Here is a 14,180-nt window from a genome sequence, read left to right on the forward strand (position 1 = left end):
TTCATCTTGATTCTTGGAGATTTTAGTTATTTACATTGAGTTGTTTTGCTGTAAGGCTATGGATTGTGGTACCATGTAACAATGTGAGATTTTAAGTAGCATGTAAGTGGCATGTACTACCATCTTAATGTAACTATATACATTCTATTTTATAATGCAATTGACTGAAGGTTGTGGTGTTTTGGCTCATTTTTTAGCCAGCATAAATATACACTACTTACTTTTCCAGACTCTAGAGCAACATCAAATTAAAGTGTATTTCATTTTGTTTAGTTTCTCTGAAACTCCCTTGTTGCTGTTAATAATCATTATTACCCTCTTAGCTCTATGATCAGCTAGTAAATTTCACCAGTTGATCAAATTGGGCAAGTGAAATAAATAGTAATCTTAGTTACGTTTACACTACACGAAGCCCCACCATAAAGCACTATTCTTTCAACTCCTTAAGTCGGTACTATGTGAGAAATTATGTCCTCCATGTACCATTGCTGTATAATACATCTTTGAAAAACAAAACTCTGCAGCGTGTGCTTATATGCTAGCATAGGCTTTCAATGTATTTTCAATATTATAACATTTAAAACACCAGTGCAAAGAAAAATTGCATAAAATATAGTTTTCCATTGTAAGAGCATATTCTAAGAAACTTTTAATATTAAGTGTAAAATACAGCAAAATCTAAGAGTAGGTAACAGGAAGGAAACTGACACATTTAATATTAGGCTGGTGCTGAGGTAGATCCCTCTTGTAGTAGTATAGAGAACTGAAATACATTTGTACATCGAGATGATAATGCAAGATTACGTTGCTGGTTACTATAGCCACAATGTACAAAGACATGAGAATTTAGAATAAATGGTCCGCCTTTATATAGAGAATCTGCCTGCAATGCAGGAGACCTGGGTTTGATCCCTGGCTTGGGAAGATCCCCTGGAGAAGGGAACAGTTACCCACCTTGGTACTCTGGCCTGGAGAATTCCATGGACTGTATAATCCATGGGGTTGCAGAGTTGGACACAACTGAGTGACTCTCATTTACTTAATATTTTAAAATATTGTATTGTAAAATATTGGTTTACCTCCTGCTCCCTCTGTAAGCCTTTGTTGGGTATAATCTTCAAGTATTTCTTTCCCAAAGTTACACACATTATGGGGAACCTTCCACTTTCTCCCAACCATTTCTACTTAGCATCAACATCTGGTTTGTTTTAAAGGTACTGTCCGTGGCTATTCAAGTGTAAAAATAACTATTTCTTTTTTTGTTCCTAAAATTGAAGGATAATTGTTTGACAAGGTTGTATTGGTTTCTGCCATACATCAACATGAATCAGCCATAGGTACATATATGTCCCCATCCTCTTGAACCTCCCTCCTGCTGTCCACTCCATCCCACCCATCTAGGTTGTCACGGAGCACCAGGTTGAGCTCTCTTTGTAAAAGTAACTATTTTGTATCCAAGTGGTAACATAAGATAAAATCTTTTATACATTCAGGATGTTTTTCCAGCACCAGCTAAATGTCCACTGAGTGTCTCATGACTGTCTCATGTCATGTTCACAATATATCTGTGAACAAAACAGACACAATCCAGGTTCTTATGGAGCTTACACTCTAGTGGGACTACACATTTTTTTAAAAAAAGGCAGAATACGATACAGTATATCAGTGTAAATACTATAAAGTGCTGTAAAGAAAAATAAAATTAAGGGGACAGAAAATTAGAGGCTTTCTCCTTAGAAGAAAAGCTATGACCAACCTGCTGCTGCTAAGTTACTTCAGTCGTGTCCGACTTTGTGTGACCCCATAGACGGCAGCCCACCAGGCTCCCCCGTCCCTGGGATTCTCCAGGCAAGAACACTGGAGTGGGTTGCCATTTCCTTCTCCAATGCATGAAAGTGAAAAGTGAAAGTGAAGTCATTCAGTCGTGTCCGACTCTTTGCGACCCCATGGACTGCAGCCTACCAGGCTCCTCCAACTGTGGGATTTTCCAGGCAAGAGTATGACCAACCTAGACAGTTAAAAAGCAGATACATTACTTTATCAACAAAGGTCCATCTAGTCAAAGGTATGGTTTTTCCAGTAGTCATGTATGAATGTGAGAGTTGGACTATAAACAAAGCTGAGCCTTGAAGAATTGATGCTTCTGAATTGTGGTGTTGTAGAAGGCACTTGAATCCCTTGGACTGCAAGGAGATCCAACCAGTCAATCATAAAGGAAATCAGTCCTGAATATTCATTGGAAGGACTGATGCTAAAGCTGAAACTCCAATACTTTGGCCACCTGATGTGAAGAACCGACTCACTGGAAAAGACTCTGATGCTGGGAAATTATGTTTCTGGTACATTCTCGAAATTCTATTTCTGGAAGCAGAGAGAGGCTAAGGAAAGACTATGTACTCTAGCCAGAAAACCTCAGTTCAAATCTTGTTTCAGACACTCACTCGCTGAGTGCGTCCTGGGTAAGCCACTTACCAGTCTGTGGTCACTTACCAGTCTGTGGCCTTTTCCCCTGATATGTGAAATACTCAAACCCATTCACCTCAGGAATTTGTGCACAGGACTAAATGAGATGAAGCACTCAAAGTGCATCGCAATCTCCTTAGCAAACTGTAGACCATTTTTATAATTCCTCCTATTTTATAACCCTGACTCAGATGTCCAGGTATTTAATGATAGATTACCATCCATGAGAGTGGTCAGATAACTTCTTGTTACTCAATTTAGTTTGCATTTCTAAACTGGAATTCTAGTTATAATATCTGCCTCACAAGCTTTATCTCCAAAGCACTGTACAGATTCGAAAAAGAATAAACTGTATTTGAAAATCCTTCTTGTCTGAAATGGTCTGCTAACATCTTTACATCAGGATAAGTATCAGTTCAGTTCAGTTCAGTTGCTCAATCGTGTCCGACTCTTTGCGACCCCATGAATCACAGCATGCCAGGCCTCCCTGTCCATCACCAACTCCCAGAGTTCACCCAAACTCATGTGCATCGAGTCAGTGATGCCATCCATCCATCTCATCTTCTGTCGTCCACTTCTCCTCCTGTCCCCAATCCCTTCCAGCATCAGAGTCTTTTCCAATGAGTCAACTCTTCGCATGAGGTGGCCAAATTATTGGATTTCAGCCTCAGCATCTGTCCTTCCAATGAACATCGAGGACTGGTCTCCTTTAGAATGGACTGGTTGGATCTCTTTGCAGTTCAAGGGACTCTCAAGAGTCTTCTCCAGCACCACAGTTCAAAAGCATCAATGCTTTGGCACTCAGCTTTCTTCATAGTCTAACTTTCACATCCATACAGGACCACTGGAAAAACCATAGCTTTGACTAGATGGACCTTTGTTGGCAAAGTAATGTCTCTGCTTTTGAATATGCTATCTAGGTTGGTCATAACTTTCCTTCCAAGGAGTAAGCATCTTTTAATTTCATGGCTGCAATCACCATCTGCAGTGATTTTGGAGCCCTCAAAAATAAAGTCTGACACTGTTTCCACTGTTTTCCCATCTATTTCCCTTGAAGTGATGGGACCAGATGCTATGATCTAAGTTTTCTGAATGTTGAGCTTTAAGCCAACTTCTTCACCCTCCTCTTTCACTTTCATTGAGACTTTTTAGTTCCTCTTCACTTTCTACCATATGAGTGGTGTCATCTGCATATCTGAGGTTATTGATATTTCTCCTGGCAATCTTGATTCCAGCTTGTGCTTCTTCCAGCCCAGTGTTTCTCATGATGTACTCTGCATATAAGTTAAATAAGCAGGGTGACAATATACAGCCTTGACGAACTCCTTTTCCTATATGGAACCAGTCTGTTGTTCCATGTCCAGTTCTAACTGCTGCTTCCTGACCTGCATACAAATTTCTCAAGAGGCAGGTCAGGTGGTCTGATATTCCCATCTCTTTCAGAATTTTCCACAGTTTTTTGTGATCTATGCTGTCAAAGGCTTTAGCACAGTCAATAAAGCAGAAATAGATGTTTTTCTAGAACTCTCTTGCTTTTTCAATGATCCAGAGAATGTTGGCAATTTGATCCCTGGTTCCTCTGCCTTTTCTAAAACCAGCTTGAACATCTGGAAATTCATGGTTCACGTATTGCTAAAGCCTGGCTTGGAGAATTTTGAGCATTACTTTACTAGCGTGTGAGATTGGTGCAATTGTGTAGTAGTTTGAGCATTCTTTGGCATTGCCTTTCTTTGGGATTGGAATGAAAACTGACCTTTTCCAGTCCTGCGGTCACTGCTGCATTTTCCAAATTTGCTGGCATATTGAGTGCAGCACTTTCACAGCATCATCTTCCAGGATTTGAAATAGCTCAACTGGAATTCCATCACCTCCACTAGCTTTGTTCGTAGTGATGCTTTCTAAGGCCCACTTGACTCCACATTCCAGAATGTCTGGCTCTAGGTGAGTGATCATACCATCGTGATTATCTGGGTCGTAAAGATCTTTTTTGTACAGTTCTTCTCTGTATTCTTGACACCTCTTCTTAATATCTTCTGCTTCTGTTAGGTCCATACCATTTCTGTCCTTTATCAAGCCCATCTTTGCATGAAATGTTCCCTTGGTATTTCTAATTTTCTTGAAGGGGTCTCTAGTCTTTCCCATTCTATTATTTTCCTGTATTTCTTTGTATTGATAGAATCATCCAAAAAATTAAATTCTATAAGGGCTAAATTCATGTTTTTAAATGTCTTTACTTTTTCAAATATACCATTAGATTAAAATTTTTCTAACATACTTTAAATAGTACAAAAGTGCAATGAGCAGCTCTGCTCTGGAGAACACTAGTTTTTAGGCAACTGCTGCTGATGCCAAGTCATTTCAGTTGTGTCTGACTCTGTGAGACCCCATAGATGGCAGCCCACCAGGCTCCTCCATCCCTGGGATTCTCCAGGCAAGAACACTGGAGTGGGTTGCCATTTCCTTCTCCAATGCATGAAAGTGAAAAGTGAAAGTGAAGTCGCTCAGTCATGTCCGACTCTTAGTGACCCCATGGACTGCAGCCTACCAGGCTCCTCCGTCCATGGGATTTTCCAGGTAAGAGTACTAGCCTCTACTTTATAAGTTCTCAAGAGTCATGTGTGGATTCTAGTCATTGCAGTAGATTAACAGAACCTTGTTCATGTTTACATATATATATATGTGTGTGTGTGTGTGTGTGTGTATTTATTTATATAATGGTTAACACATGAATCTCATTTCTTATAACCACTGGTGAAATCAGGAGAGACTGAAAGGAATCAGTAACACTCACTGTCATGTACTAGACCAATGTATCTGACCAAATTATCATAGTTAGATCAGTTCTTAAAACCACTTATATGGATTCAGTTCAGACTGATAACTGGCTTAAAGCAGTTAATAGTACATCAAGAACATGGGTCAATAGCTAACTTTTGTTAACTATATATATATATATATAGTATAAAGTTTCTATATTTTGCTTTATGAAAATTTGCTCCATTGACTTGACACTATGTTCCCGATCCAAGGACCACACATGGGCCTTGTGCTCAATGTGGAGAATGTTTATATTTACTCAATTCCGTATTTAGCAGTTTTTAAAGCAGTGCATTTTTAACCAGTTAGGCTAAGTTGGCCCATCTATCTCCCAAATCCTCTTTAATTAACAGATTAAATGTCTTGGAAATCATCATAAATCTTGAGAATCATCAGAATCTTCTCTGTCAACTGACAAGCAAAGTTTGCACAGTGAAATCATTTCAACTAATGTAATACTTTCCTTAGTTTTGCTAAAAAATGTTACAAATTATGCAAGTAGACATTGGTGAAAAATTTAACCACTTCAACCATGCTTCCAAGCATTTGAACAGGCTTTGACTATGTGGATCACAATAAACTGTGGAAAATTCTTAAAGAGATGGGAATACCAGACCACCTGACCTGCCTCTTGAGAAACCTGTATGCAGGTCAGGAAGCAACAGTTAGAACTGGACATGGAACAACACACTGGTTCCAAATAGGAAAAGGAGGACGTCAAGGCTGTATATCGTCCCCCTGCTTATTTAACTTATATGCAGAATACATCATGAGAAACTCTGGGCTGAAAGAAGCACAAGCTGGAATCAAGATTGTCGAGAGAAATATCAGTAACCTCAGATATGCAGATGACACCACCCTTAAGGCAGAAAGTGAAGAAGAACTAAAGAGCCTCTTGATAAAAGTGAAAGAGGAGAGTGAAGAAGTTGGCTTAAAGCTCAACATTCAGAAAACGAAGATCATGGCATCCAGTCCCATCACTTCATGGCAAATAGATGGGGAAACAGTGGCAGATTTTATTTTTCTGGGCTCCAAAATCACTGCAGATGGTGATTGCAGCCATGAAATTAAAATATGCTTACGTCTTAGCTATTATGAATAGAGCTACTATAACATAGGGTACATGTATCTCTTTGAACTAGAGTTTTTTTCTGGATGTATGCCCAGGAGTAGGTTTTCTAGATCATAAGGTTATTCTATTTTTAGTTTTCTTAGGAATCTCCATACAGTTTTCCATAGGGTCTGTACCAACTTATATTCCCACCAATAGTGTAGGAGAGTTCCCTTTTATTCACTCTCTCTCCAGCATTTGTTATTTGTATAGTTGTTCATGATGGCCAGTGCAAGATGGTAGCTCATTTGTAGCTTTGATTTGCCTTCTCTAATAATTAATGATAGTGAGCATTTTTTGACATGCCTCTTGGCCATCTGTATTTCTTTGGAGAAATGCTTATTTAGGTCTTCTGCCCATATTTCAATTAGGTTAGTTTTTATTCATTGAGTCATATGAGCTATTCGTATAGCCCTTATCAGTCATAAAATTTTCAAATATTTTCTCTTATTCCATAGATTGTGCTTTCATGTTACAGATATTGAAAAATTACTGCATCCTTGAGATAAATCCTGTTTAATCATGGTGTATGATTATTTTAATGTGTTGTTAAATTTCTTTGCTAATATTTTGTTGAGAATTTCTGCATATATATTTATCACAGCTACTGACTTATAATTTTCTTTTTTGATAGTGCCTTTGTCTGGTTTTGATATCAGGGTGATGCTGGCTTCAGAGAATGTCTTTGAGTGTGTTCCCTTCTTTATAATCTATTAGAGGAATTAAGAAGGATAAGTATAAGTTCTTCTTTGTATATTTGGTAGAATTCACCTATGAAGCCTAGTCCTAGACTTTTGTTTGTAGGGAGGTTTTAAATTACAGATTGGAGAAGACTCTTGAGAGTCCCTTAGATGCAAGGAGATCCAATCAGTCCATTCTGAAGATCAGCCCTGGGATTTCTTTGGAAGGAATGATGCTAAAGCTGAAACTCCAGTACTTTGGCCACCTCATGCCAAGAGTTGACTCATTGGAAAAGACTCTGATGCTGGGAGGGATTGGGGGCAGGAGGAGAAGGGGATGACAGAGGATGAGATGGCTGGAAGGCATCACTGACTCGATGGATGTGAGTCTCAGTGAACTCCAGGAGTTGGTGATGGACAGGGAGGCCTGGCATGCTGCAATTCATGGGGTTGCAAAGAGTCGGACACGACTGAGCGACTGATCTGATCTGATTTCATTTTTAGTGATAAGTCTATTTAAATTATCTATTTCTACTTGATTTGATTTTGTTTGACTGTATGTTTCTGGGGCTTCCCTGGTGGCTCAGATGGTAAAGAATCTGCCTGCATGCAGGAGACCTGGATTTGATCCCTGGGTTGGGAAGATCCCCTGGAGAAGGGAACAGCAACCCACTCCAGAATTCTTGCCTGGAGAATTCCATGGACAGAGGAGTCTGATGGGCTACAGTCCATGGGGTTGCAAAGAGTTGAACATGACTGAGCAACTAACACACATATGATGTTTCTAGAAGCTTGTCCACTCTTCTAAATTGTTGAATTTGTTGCCATATAATTGTTCATAGTATTCCCTTATTTATTTTTTTGTGTTTCTGCAGTATTTGGTTGTTATGTCTCCTTTTCATTTCTTATTTTGTTTATTTGGGTTTTCTCTCTTTTCTTCTTGGCGAGTCTAGTCAGAGATTTGTCAATCAATCTTGTTTACCTTTCAAAGAACCAGTTCTTGGTTTTATTGATTTTTTACCCATTTTTTAAATCTCTGATTTACTCTGATCTTTATTATTTCCTTCCTTCTGCTGACTTTATGTTTTTTTGCCCTCTCCTTTTCTAACTCTTTTAAGTGGTAAATTAGGTCATTTGACATTTTCTATTTCAGTCTCAGTTTGATTTATTTAAATAAGTTGTTTCATTTCTTTGGAAACCTACAGTAACTTTATCCTTGGCATTTTTACATTTTTCACAAAGATAGTTGAAGAAAATATATTTCATTGGATATTGGGCACTTGTTGAATCATTAACTCTAGACTTCTAACTTTAGTTCATATTCTCTCTCCCTTTATCCTTCTGATATTGAATAATTCCTCCCCTGCTTTTCTCTTAATTTTCTTTTTCTAGAACTCTGTATTTTTTCCTCACAGTTTTTGTTAGTCTTTCTACTCTACATACTGGGAAAGACCCCCTCCTCCTCTTTTTCCTCTTCTTTCTTTTGTGTCAAATTTAAATCTAATCACCTAAGCATATTTATTCTCAGATGTTTTTCTTACTTGTTATCTTCTTTCCTCTACAGTCAGCTTTTATGTTTATCTTGGTATTTCTCATTGAGGCTCTTAATTTTTTCAGATCTGAGGATCTTATTTTTCACACTTAAGAACAAAGAATGGTTAGCACATATGGTTTTCTTTGGCAAATTTGTAAATGTACAAATGGTTCTATTTATGCCCCTCCCTTGAATAGACTGTAGTACTTGTGCATTTGAGTAAGGTGCATGTGTGCTAAGTCACTTCAGTTGTGTTTGACTCTATGCAGCCAAATGGACTGTGGCCTGTCAGGCTCCTCTGTCCATGGGATTCTGCAGGCAAGAATAGTGGAGTCAGTTGCCATGCCCTCCTCCAGGGGATCTTCCTGACTCAGGGATCGAACCCACATCTCTTGCATCCCGGCTTTGACAGGCAGATTCTTTACCATTAGCAACCCCTGGTATCTACGTAGATTTACCAAGCAAGGTGTGAGCTACATGTCACACATCAAAACAATTAGAGCTTTATTCAAGGTTTCAATATCCCCATTAGTTTCTTACTGTATCTCCCACCAGACATCTCATTTAACTGTGTTAGTAAAAAGCATGCTGCTGTTGTTTCCCCAAAAGACAAATTCTGGACTGTCTAGGCTCTGTGTAAGGAGACTCAGTGCAACTTGGCACAACCGTTTCAAATACTGACCCTTAAATTATTGCTCTCTCCCAGAGTTACTTCTTTCTCCCTCCATTTAATCACCTCTGAGCCCAAAGACACTTCAGTGGTCTCATGGCAAAGTTGACTCATCTCTCAGAGATAGGAAACTTCTCATAGTAAATTCCATTCTATTTTTTGACTTACACACTTCCCTCTATTTTTGGCCTTCCAAAACCTCACTGAAATATCTATGATGATATCCACATGTCCTCTTTGGTTCTCTGCATTTATTCATTTTGTGCATGTTGTGTCATTTTTTTAAATATAGGCTTCAGAAGGAGAAAATTGTCTATTTTCAAGTATATCATCTTGAAAGTCAAGAATAGAGAGTTAAATGCTCAGGTTAATAACAGCTCATTATCTTGAAATAATTTATTAATAACATGCACATTTAAAATTAATGATATATTTCTCTTCCTAAGAGAATTATGGCATCTTAAATCTCTTGCAAATAAAATAATAAAATTTAAGAGAAGGCCAACAAATAGAAATTCTCCTTTAATATTTTCTTTTAATTTTAAAACTGAGACATGCCTATAGCCAATAAACAGATGTGATAACATGCCCATAACCAATGAATGGATGTGATATTTGAAGTTCAAAGGCTGAGGCATGTTACAGGACTAGAATATGAAGATCATAAAGATGAACTAAATGAGTGCATGTGTGTGTGTGTGTGTGTTTCCCCTCTGTTTTGGAAACTAAAGACAATTTTCATATAAAATGTTTAGCCAAGATTATGGAATTTATGAAAAAGTATGTTTCATTTTTACAGGAAGGTTTTTTACTAATGCATCAGTATATTGGCTTGTTACTCATCAGTTCTTTCATCCTGGAATATCCTTTTTCTCCAGAATTTATAACATTATAGCTTATTCTTAAAGGGCTATGAAGAGTGCAGCTTGATGAGCTCTTCTGTGTCACTGAATACTATTTGGATTTACATTTTTACATTGTAGTGAAAAGGGCCATTAACTCTTTATTGCAAACTCATTTGGTATACAGGTATTAATTTAATTATTCCTTTATCAGAAGCATGGTTGAAGGTAATTAAAAAGTTACTGATTTGACTTGTTTCTGGTATTTGCATATGTCTGATATTTTATTATAATCATAAATGGATTATAAATGATATGATCATATTATGTTGTATTATAATTAAGTTATAAATTCATTTGTACTTTTAGTAGTGATAATGTGATAAATTGTTGCTAAAAGTCATGGTCTATAACAAAAGATACATATTTCTCTTTCAAAAAACTTATATATATGCCAACATTTTGTGATAATTTTCTAATTTTATCAAACATATGGTGGAAGCCATCAATATCTATTCCTCAAGATTTGGAATTGTAATATTTTGAAGTAATGCCTGTGCAAAGTAACTTCTAAGTATGGGCTATTAAAATGTCAGGTAAAACAAATTTTCTATACTTATTAAGGTTTATTTTCTCTGGAAATCATACATATATACAATTTGCATTATCTAGGGAGTCAGCAACTGAGGTTTTATTTTGCAGCAGTACAGTTGGAATAAAAACATGGAACGGTACATTCACTGGGTCAGCTATAATATAAGCTTGAGAGGAAATGTGTGACCCGAGATTGGGTGTATATATTTAGTTACTGTAGATCTATGGTTATTATTCTGCTCTATGGCAATAATTTAAGGTTTTACCAGTTTTCCAATTGCATTTCACTTCTTAGAATTTATGTCAAAAGCGAAAGGTCATGATTTTTAGCTATTAATTTTTCCTCTCTGGAGAAACAATCCAACTATGTTTAGTTGGAAGAGCTGTTTCAAACTGTTGACTGTATAGTACTAAAGTTCAGAATGTTGCAGTTTTTGCAACCAATCTCCCTTATTTAAGTTTCATTGATAGATCTTTTTATTTTGTTTATCACCAAATAGCAATGCAAACATGTCATGATGTGTGGTCACTGGAAGAGGCATTTGCTAAATTGATTTTGGGTCTAGGTCTTTAAAACTTATTAAAAGCATCTTATTGTTATGTACAGCTATAGAGAAAAAAAATAAGCTTTTTGTTTACATAGGATGAGACTAAGCCAGTCCCTTTGTCTTCTTGATCATCAGTTGTTTGGTTAATCAGAAAAGCTACGTTATTACAGTATTTTTGTAAACAGCAGTTTAGGAGAACAACTATAAATGGTATTATGGGGAAATGTGTTACTGGAAATTGAAATTCCAATTTTAAAATTAGACAAGCATTTTATGTGTTTATCATATTAGAATAATTAAGTTTCTCTCATGGATTAGAATGTAAACTTTTAGCAAAAGTATACTCTTGCTATATTTTGGTAACACAAATGTTATTACAAAAGCACTGTAGGGTTTTGGGCTTTTCTGGATAATTATGAGTAAATGATCATTTTATAATGAAGTCATCTTCAGCTTGTGACTCTCAACTGATTTTTCCATCTGGTGTTTGTCATGTAAAGATGTCCAGTCAGCAGCATTAAGCAGCTTGAAAAATACCAACTGAGCGTCTATATTTACAGAGGCTTCTTATTTGATACAGTTTTTTCCAGATCTCTCTCTATTTGAAGGGCATTTTCTTCTCAGGATAGCAGAAAGAACATTTCGTTTTTATTTCTAATTCACCTAAAAACTTGAATGAGTGCAATCACTTTCTGCTTATTCCTTGTTTATCTTACATAGAAAACATAACTACCAATTAAAACAAATTTGTCCCCTGGGTATTGTTGGGCTGTGCAAAAAAATGAGAATATAAACCATAGGACATTTCTTTCTTAATCCCAATTTCTAAATTATCCTCTGATAATTTTCCAAAAGTATTTCCTTTCTTCTACTGCCACAACCTTACCTTTTTGAATCAAGCTTCTTCATGTGCCAGAGAATTCCTTATAAAGCCTTTTTCATATTTGAATCACTGTTTCGTACTTAAAATACACACTGGTCCCACTATCCAGAATCCTAGAAAAAAAGGCACGGAGAGGGGGAAGCTTTATTGAATTAAATGTTCAAAAATGTGTTCTGTTAGAAGAATTTTCTTACTAGGCATTTTCAGTTGTCAGGCCTGCCAGCCCTCAGAGGCATCCACCACACCCCTTTGCTCTGCTCTGCTCTGCTCTGTTCTGTCTTCAGTGGGGCCTGACTCCTGTAGGGTACCTTTCTTAGCTAACTTTTGACTAGGTTTCACCAGTGGCAGGCCTGCTGAAAGGTTGGAGGGCAGGAGTGTGGAAAGCAGAGTGACTTCATTTCTCTGACCTTAAAGGTATCCCTCCCAGTAGCATTGACCCATCTGTGGTTCATTGCTTACCAGCGGAGTCACAAATGGTTTCAGCTTCCTCCATGTGAATGTGATCATGAGTTCCAATAACCTGCAGGGTCCCTTGTCCCTCAAGGGTAGGGATGGAGGGACACCTTCTGTTGTTGCTAAGGCCCCATTCTGGCCTCAGGTGGACCCTCCCCTGCCAGAGGGGATATAGCCTCCAGAGAATCCTCCACCAGAGGATTCTATAGCCTCTGGGCCAGAATCCTTCCAAAGACCTAACCCAGCCTCAAGTTCTCTAAGCAGGTAATAGGGTGGGTGCAGAGGGTGAGGCAACCCCCATCATTGGGGTTTATGTTTTTATATGTGGTTTGTGCAACCCCTGTACATCCTGTGAGATCTGGCTTTGTCTGAGAAGTATGATAGTGGTTCCAGGGCCTGGGGCCTGATTCTTTCACTTTCTGAGCCACCTCTACTGCTCAGGCTACCTCAATCCATCTTCTCTTTGTCCTTCAAATATACCTACTGTCCACACACACCCACAGTAACAAAGTGCACTCTAAGAGCTCCAATTGTACCCTGATAGCATTTCTGGAGACCCCACATTCTACCTACCTAGACTAGGCCCCTACTGAGACTTGAGCATCCCACATAAAATAATTTATTTAATATTTAATTTTATTGGAGTATAGTTGATTTACAATGTTGTGTTAGTTTCAGGTATATAGCAAAATGTTTCAATATATGCATACACACGCATACATTCATTCTTTTTTAGAAACTTTTCTCATATAGGTTATCATAGATCATTGCGTAGAGTTATCTGTGCTATAAAATAGGTCCTTGTTGGCCATCTATCTTATATACAGAGGTGTTGTGTATTCATCCCAAGATCCTGATTTATTCACTCCCCCAAATTTCCCCTCTGGTAACCAAAAGTTTGTTTTTGATAATTGTACGTCTGTTTCTATTTTGTAAGTAAGTTGTTTTATCACTTTTTCAAGTTAGATTCCACTTATGAGAGATATCACATGACATGTCTTCCATTGTCAGACTTACTTCATTTAGTATGATAATTTCTAGGTCCATGTGTGTTGCTGCAAATGGCATTATCTCATTTTTATGGCTTAGTAATATTCCCTTGCATATATGTACCACACCTTCTTTATCCATTCCTCTCTGATGGGTATTTAGGTTGTTTGCCTGTGTTGGCTATTGTAAACAGCAGTGCAATGAACACTGGTGCATAATCTTTTCAAATTATAGTTATCTCTAGATACATGCTCAGGAGTAGGATTGTTGGGTCAAATGGTAGCAAAAAAATCAAGTCCCATATCCATTGTTTAGGTGACCCACAAACTGGAAAATAATTATACCAAAGAAGTCCTCCAACAGGACTCATCAGTCTGAACCCAGCAAAAGGCTTCCCAGCCTGGGGGTCTGGTAATGGGAAGAGGAGCCCCCAGAGAATCTGGATTTGAAGGCTGGCAGGGTTTGACTGCAGGATTTCCATCAGACTTGGAGAAACAGAAACTCCACTTTTGGAGGTCACACACAAGGTCTCATGTGCACCAGGACCCAGGGATAAAAGCAGGGATGTCATAAGAGACTGTATACCACCTTCCAG

General features: G+C 37.8%; 1 long non-coding RNA gene across 1 annotated transcript in view; it reads right to left on the reverse strand.

The window, feature by feature from the left end:
- Positions 1-14,180, reverse strand: part of LOC123331517 — a 97,531-nt gene that overhangs the window by 4,429 nt on the left and 78,922 nt on the right. The window contains exon 2 of the long non-coding RNA XR_006548183.1: positions 12,146-12,255. This is a non-coding gene — a long non-coding RNA (uncharacterized LOC123331517). The remainder of the gene's footprint in view (positions 1-12,145; positions 12,256-14,180) is intronic.

This window comes from Bubalus bubalis, chromosome 2 (genome assembly GCF_019923935.1).
Source record: "Bubalus bubalis isolate 160015118507 breed Murrah chromosome 2, NDDB_SH_1, whole genome shotgun sequence".
NCBI classification, from domain to species: domain Eukaryota; kingdom Metazoa; phylum Chordata; class Mammalia; order Artiodactyla; family Bovidae; genus Bubalus; species Bubalus bubalis.